The sequence below is a fragment of the Eurypyga helias genome, unplaced genomic scaffold (assembly GCF_000690775.1).
Source record: "Eurypyga helias isolate BGI_N326 unplaced genomic scaffold, ASM69077v1 scaffold30125, whole genome shotgun sequence".
NCBI lineage: Eukaryota > Metazoa > Chordata > Aves > Eurypygiformes > Eurypygidae > Eurypyga > Eurypyga helias.
In genome coordinates this window covers 22,694-28,608 of record NW_010249966.1, presented here as the reverse complement: position 1 = coordinate 28,608, position 5,915 = coordinate 22,694, and positions in this window count along the sequence as shown.

Genomic DNA, 5,915 nt, shown 5'->3' with positions numbered 1-5,915 from the left:
TCCTGCTGATATGTACCATGGTTGAAGTTACACACCTCCAGGTTATTAGTCACTTCTTTAAAAAAACACTACGTATTAGGAACAAAGGGCAAGAGTTGGAAAATGATGATGAAATAGCACAAGTCAACCTGCATAAAGAAAACCTGGGCTGTCTCACAAAGTGTAGGGGCTTGGTCTTACCAGCTCCCCAGATGTGCAGTGAAGGAGAACAGAGAGGTGGCTTCTTAGCGATGCTCTGGTTCTTTCCTCAGCATTTGAGACCCTGGGAAGCAGCAAATAGAGCTTCTTATTTCCTTATTTTCCAACACTATGAAAGCAAGCTTTAGAGGGAGGTAGGGAGCTTCACCGCTGCCCTTCATGTTGTGGACTAGCCATTGTACTGCCTTGGATGTGTAAATAAAGCACTTTTCCTTCATACTGACAAAACCTGGGAAATAGCAGCAGCTGAGGTGGATTTCATCGCCTTATGAGAGTGTGAAAACTGTTATAGCAGTGTGAGTGTGAAAAATGCTGTGGAGGCAGTGAATGCTGCAGCAACCAGGCAGGCGGAGTGACCAGCGTGCATTGCAGTTGCTTGCCTCTCACCGCACCCAGGTGTTGGGAAGTGCCCGTGGAAAAGGAGGAGCTACGAGGGTTCTTGTAGGGACTCAGTATCTGGGTAGAAAGTGGGGAGACTGATGAGGATTTGGCCAAGAACTGGTAGCTGCATTGCATCTGCCCTGTCCTGTTGTCCCCTTACATCTCTTTGTTCCTCTGTACTGGTAATGATTGATGCGTTTTCTACCAACAGATTTTGTTAGCTCGTAATCTAGTTGCCTGTTGCCTTCCTGGGGAATGGAGGCAGCTGCTGGCTGTGTGCTGACATGTTTCCTCTCCAGCAGAAGTGCAAAGGCAGCTCTTCTATGCTGCTCAAGTTTGGTAATTTGCTTTTGACTAACTCCTTGGCTTGTTGATGAAAGAAGAGGAAAGTCCTCTGGGTTTTTATTCCTAGGTCTGAAACTTTAACAATGAAAGGGTGAAAATGCCTGGTAACATTGCTGGATGAAAAAGACCCAATAAGGCCTCTTAATGCCCTGGGTACTCCACTTCTTGGGGCGAAAAAGATTGACCTTGATATATGAGTTGGGGTTTTACAGAAACTCTCCCATCTATGCTTCTATTTTATTTGACTTTGTGATGAATGTTCCTGATTTGACTTTGTGATGAATGTCTTATATGATATCTGAGCAAGGGAACAGGATGGAAATAATTCCTGCCAAGCATCTGTTCATGTGAAAGTTGGTGGTGCTGTGTTGGTGGTGCTCTGGCAGCTCTCTCCAGTACCCTGTCAATTAGACACCATCGGCGCGAGTCCCTGCGTCAGCATCCCATGGAGCGGTGACACTGGAGCCCACTGGTGGGCTGCCCAAAGGGTCACTGCCTGCACCTGTGGGCTCCCTCGCCGTTGTTATAATGCCATGTATGTAGAGTTGTCATATCTTGGTAGGGAGTTTTATTAAACGGTTGTTCTTTTTTTGATGTTGTCTGGCATTGATTTCCTTCTCTGTAACTAGGGCAGCGAAGTTTCGCTGCTGTGAAGCAACTGTTCTCAAATTCATCGTGAGCGTGTTCTTGTTAGAAGAATCTCGGATGATTCTGGGATTTCAGTTTGAAGTGTAAAATGATGCTTAGAAAAATAGTATTGGTTTGAATAAAGGTTTCCAATTTTTTTTTTTTCCCTCAATTTGAGCAATATCTGTCCAGGGACAAATGTTTTCAGTATTTCAGCTTGATAGAAGCTTCAGCCTTATCAAGGCTTTCAGTAATTTAGGAGTTAATAATCATAAGAATTTCCCTGTGGCATGAATAAAAGACTGCATTTTTTATAACCTGCTGAGCAAGTTCGGGACTGCTGAAGCTCTGAAGTAACTTCTATTTCATCTGTTGCTGGTTTTATAAATTAATTTTATTCATTAATGCTGGTTTTATTAATTGTTACAATTTTATTAGCTGTGTGAGAAGAATTGGTCACTTAGAGAAACTGCTACATCATATATGTCTTGATATCTATAGCTGTAGATGTCCCTCAATTTAACTGTTTAAGGTCTTCAGCATGTAAATGGGAAGCAGCTATAGTGAAAGCTGAACTTGTGGACTTCAAGCAGTTTGAGGAGAATATATCAATTCAACAACTTACATGTTTTTTAAGTATGAATCTGTTTTGTAGAAGCCTCTTAACAAGAGTGGGAGTTGAATTTGGGAAACTGTTTTGTCATGCTTTATTTTTTTTCTGTTGAGTTTTGTAGGTGCAAGTTAGTTGTCAGTAGGCTTAGACATTTTGAGGTTTGTATGGAAAATGAGCCCGTTCTGCAGTGTGGTGCCTGGTTCTGTACTGCTCTGTCATCCCCCACTTGAGTCAGCCCAGATTCTGACTTACCTGTTCATGAAATAAAAAGTATTTGGGTATGGAATTTGAAAACCTGAGTTTTTACAAGAGGTTTTTTGGATCCTAAAGTGAGAATCAAGAGTAAAGTATCTATTGCTGAGCCTCCTCCATCTTCTGTAGTAGAGTGGAGTCCATGAGAGAACTGTGCTAAGAAGCAGCTGTCATTTCCACATCTCTTGCTCTCTTTCCTGCTGGCAATTCATATGAGTCTTGGAGGATGCTGGGCTGTAAGATGTGAGTTTAGTAGTTTGGAGGGTTTTTTTTGGAGGCTATTTCCTTCCTACACATACCTGTCTTTAAGATCTTTACTCCTCTGAAACCATTATAACTTCTCTGGCTGGCATTTCAAAATGACTTTGACCTACTCAGATCCTATACCTTTCAAAATGGAGAATATATGCAATAGCGCAAGGTCTTTCATGATTACAAGGCTTTATAGCTACATGACACCTGAGAGGCAGGCTGCACTGCAATGCAATCAAATGTACTGTGCAAGTATATGTGCTGCCACCCTGAATTTACAGCCTTCAGCCATGACTTCTGTGCTGTTGTTGGTGTGCTCTTGATTTAAAAAAAAAAAAAAATCCAGTTTTTGCATTGCATTCACTTTTGTAAATTTTCAGCTATCATCCAGGCACCGGTTGTGGTAGAAACAGCAATTTAAAATCTCATTTGCAGCACCTGCTGTCATTTGCAGTACAGATACACCCTGGGCTGTTGTGTAGATCACTGGGTTGGTTTTGCTCAGGCTTGTACTGCAGTTTCTTGAAAGTGCCTGTGCTTTCCCTGGGCCAGTGCTTGAGGGAGAACCTTATAAAGCCTGACCCTTGCTCCAGCAGATTAGAGCGCAGTGCATTTAAAGCTAAATATAGAAGAAGGCAGATCCTGTGTTCCTAGTAATTAACTATTCAAGAGTCGCTTCGGTTGCATTCTTTAATGAACCTCTAGTCATTAAATCTCCCACAAATGGTGAATCTTACTTTAACTGCCTTTTTAAAAATCTTGTTCCCAGCTGTCTTAAAGGACATATTTTATATTCACAGGGAACAGTTTTAAAATCAGATAGTCAAGCTTCAGATACGTGCAACTCCTCACAGTTTAAAAAGGCACTGCATCAAAGGAAAGGCGAAGTTGAGTGCTAGAAATCTAGCATGTGCATTTATATCTCTTCTAGCAACTGGGGAACTGTACCAGTGTGGCTGGGTTGCAGGTTAGGTGTCATTTCACTGCCCTGAAGGAATTAATTAAGGAAATTAGTAGTGTCGATCCCAGCCCGACAGCAGGTTTGTGCTCTGTAAGAGCTGTAACAAAGAGAATCATGGAATGGTTTGGGTTGGAAGGGACCTTAAAGATCATCTAGTTCCAACCCCCCTGCCATGGGTAGGGACACCTTAGAGGATTAATTCCTACTTGCTGTGTGACTTGCTTGACACCGTCTTTTCGAACCTCGTGGGCTCCTTCTGCAGTCTATTGAAATGGATGAGTTTTAGACTCAGAACAAGGGGTAAGGTGTCAGAGCCAAGCATACAAACAATCAGAAATACCTGGATGAACATTATATTTTGTTGATCAGTCTCTTAAAAATAACTGAAGGTCAGAAAGACAAACCAGATAAATATGTAAAATCTGGCTGGTCACTGGCTAGAGGCTGGGCTGTTGCTTATCCCTGTTGATTGCTAGATTATCTGTTTAATTAACCTGTAAAGCACCTCCTGTTCCTCTGCCATCTCAGCTAAGTCGGGGAAAGAGACTTTTGAGATCTGCCTGGAAGGGAGGCTTGGATCCTACAGTGTTTTAAAAGATCTGTGATGTTATGGTTTGCCATTTTTAACTGTCCTTGCAGATGGGCAAATAATTTTTCCAGAAGGCTATTTCATGTTGTAGTTGTTTTAAAAATGCACCTTGGTCTGTTAAAACTGTAGCTTTAAACCTCAGTGATGAATGTAAACCTCTCATTTTAACTGCTTGTTGCATCTTATGTTTATGACTTATGGGAAGCAAAACCAGTTTTGACTCTGAACTTTACTGGCTATTTCCAGTGTGCGCAGGCAGATTCTGACTGCACGTAAACAGTAGACCTGGACTAGAAAGCAGTGGTTTTCCAAGTTAAACATTTGAAATGCTGCGGAAGTGGCCAGCTGGTGATGCTGCAATGAGAAGAGGTAGTCTGGTGAATGGGAACATGCTGTATAAATGCAGCATTGTTAACAGTTGTTAAAAGAACTGTCAGGGGTAGAGAGCATTAACTTGGATAGTAACGTGTGATTGGCATCTTCCTAGCCACAGAGCTTGAGTTTCTCTTTTGCTCATGCTAGGAAGTGTTGGCAAATGTATGTACTTTTAAACCAGACTTGGGGAGTCCACAGTCAAGCAATACAAATAACACAAGTTTTTGCAAAACTAAAGTTACTTGAAGAATGTGCCCAAAGGACAAAGCTTCTTACATGGTAAGGGTTAATCCTGGACAAGCAAATCACATGTGACGGTGGCCTAATGACCTGCAGGGTATGAAATAGGTGTCCTCTAAGTCCCAGCACTGGCACTTGCTGTTGGCAGGACAGGGGGATGACCCATGACGATTGCCACGTGCTGCAAATCTTCCTCTTAGGTGCTGCTGTTTGCATTCAGCTGTCGGTTTGGGTGCTCATTGCACAAGCTGTGTCTCGTGTGATTAAGCTAATTATATCCAATGCTGAAAACCAGTTTTGTTTTCTTTAGATAAAATGGCATTAACATATGATCACTTCCAAATTATTTAACGTTGCATGTTGAGATTTGCCATTAAGGTCTGAAGTAATATAAGCTCGGTGTTGTTTACTGCTGTTGTTATATGATGTGCCATGGAGGTCCTTAACTTTGTATTTATACTCGAAATTCATGGGGGCAGGGATTTGGTTATCTTTTATTATTTTTACAACACCTACATGTTTTTAGGAACTAGAAGTTATTAAGATACAATGATGCTTGGAAGAAACATTTGTGTGGGATTTGATGGTTAAAACATGGTGGTTAGACTGCAGTCATGTCCCCAGCAGTATGGTGTGTAGCCCTGGGAGTTAGTCCGCCTGGTGAACATGCTGCAGGGCGAGACCAGTGCTGTTTCCAGCCCCATCAGGATGGTTTCCGGTCCTGTGTCCCAGTGGCTTCTGTGCCCTCAAGCACCCACGTGAGCTGTGTGGGCCGTGCTGCTGGACCCCTGCCCCAGCAGGAAGGGCAGAGGCTCCATCACCTTCCTGCCCAGGTTTGAATCTTCAGGGTCTTTTACAGGGATGCCAAGAGCCAGGTTTCGAGAGAAGCACATCTCGTCAAAGTTATTCTTGGATCATAGTGCTCTTCATCTTTAAGATAATATGAATTATTTTTTGAGTATAAAGAACTTTTTCACATGTTGGGATTTTACTACACTGAATGTTTATTTTGCCTTTAGGTTAAACTGTTGTCTGTAAATGCTGTAGTTAAAATTTATTTTCTCCTTTTTTTTTTTCCTCCA